This window comes from Limulus polyphemus, unplaced genomic scaffold (assembly GCF_000517525.1).
Source record: "Limulus polyphemus unplaced genomic scaffold, Limulus_polyphemus-2.1.2 Scaffold1357, whole genome shotgun sequence".
NCBI lineage: Eukaryota > Metazoa > Arthropoda > Merostomata > Xiphosura > Limulidae > Limulus > Limulus polyphemus.
This window is the reverse complement of record NW_013666967.1, coordinates 284,582-286,365: the sequence shown is the minus strand read 5'-3', so window position 1 is coordinate 286,365 and position 1,784 is coordinate 284,582.

The following is a 1,784-nucleotide window of genomic DNA, read 5'->3' as shown; positions in this document are numbered from 1 at the left end:
ACCTTAATACTTTCGTCAAATGTACCCTTCCTCATTAAAAATATTTTGACCTTAATACTTTCGACAAATGTACCCTTCCTCATTAAACAAAAATTTGATCTTAATACTTTCGACAAATGTACCCTTCCTCATTAAATAAAAATTTGACCTTAATACTTTCAACAAATTTACCCTTCCTCATTAAACAGAAACTTAACCTTAAAACTATCGACAAATGTACCCTTCCACATTAAACAAAAACTTAACCTTAATACTATCGACAAATGTACCCCTCCTCTTTAAAGGTAAGCATCGCTACTCCACCCATCGAAAGCTCTAGAATTTCTTCGCTCTCTTACTTGATCTACAAAAACGTTTTTATCCTATTTTTTTATATTTCACATTTCCTTCCAGTCCATTTTCGAGAGTGAAAAAGAAAGTTAATTCAATATATATAATTCTTTGGCATTGGAGGAACTCCATAAAAGTAAAAATCCCTGAAGAAAGCGTAACATAGAACATTTTAAAGACAGTTTTGTTATAAGTTACCATAGTTATTTTTCAATGATTAGAACGTCTTTGAAGACCGTGTTATTTGGTTGTTGTTAATCACCTTGGATGTAATAATTGATTTTTCTGGTAGTGTAATATAATAGGCTATCCGAGACAGTTTTATAAAAGTTTTGTTTTACTTTTGTCAAGTTAACTGATTTGAGTAGCCCAGAACTTGGTTATCGCAAGAATGTTCTCAATAAAAATTGCAAGTTTGCACAAACTGCTATAATCAGAAACTTTTTATCGACAGTTAAATTTTCGAATGATTACAAAATGAAAGGTCTCATCTAAAATTAAAGTCTCTAAGTTGTTGTTTGTCGTTAAAAAGTTAATGTCCTATTTGCATTTAGAACTCGCTTATGATCGGAACAAGTTAGGCCTTTCATCTTGTACAACCATTAATTTTATGCTACTTGAGTTAAATTTTGTATCTTATTATTCTTCATCGGGACCAACCTTCTGAACCGATTGTGAAAGTTAATTACAAATAACTGTTTAAAAGTGCAAAAGCGGTTACAATTAATCTTTCTCAACAGTTGATTGTGAAATTAAGTTGAAATGTATGTAAATATATTCTACGTTTTCAAGTTTATCTAATGCCCTATTAATTATTTAAACCCTCACCTTCCCAATGGCTCAGCAGTAATTCTGAAGGCTTATAACGCTAAAATCCGGGTTTCGATACCCGTGGTGGACCCAGCACAGATATCTCATTTTGTGTTGCTTTACGATTGACGACAAACAAGCGTTTTTCGATCTCTGTTTCGAATTTCCTTGCTCGTCAAATCTTCGACTCTTTATATTTGCTTGTTTTTAAGTGTTTTTTTTCTTTTCAATTCCATGAATTAATTGTTTTGGATACATTTTAAGAACATCCTTGTAACGATATGTAAAAATTATTCTTTGTTTTAATGCTATACTAATTGTCGTAAACCTTCTGTATGTCATACAAGCATCTTTATTGTATTTGTGTCCCTCGATGGATCAGCGGTAAGCTTGTGGAGTTAAACCGCTAAAATTCGGGATTCGAGACCCCATAATGGACAGAGTGCAGATAACCTATTGTGTATCTTTGCACAGCTTATTGTACTTGCTTCATATTGTATGTGTAGCGTTTTACAATGTCTTCTACTTATCTTATTCAACCTATTTATACAAGCATAATAAAAAATGTTTAAATTTGATAACGACAAGCCCGGCATGGCCAGGTGGTTAAGGCACTCGACTCGCAATCTGAGGGTCGCGGGTTC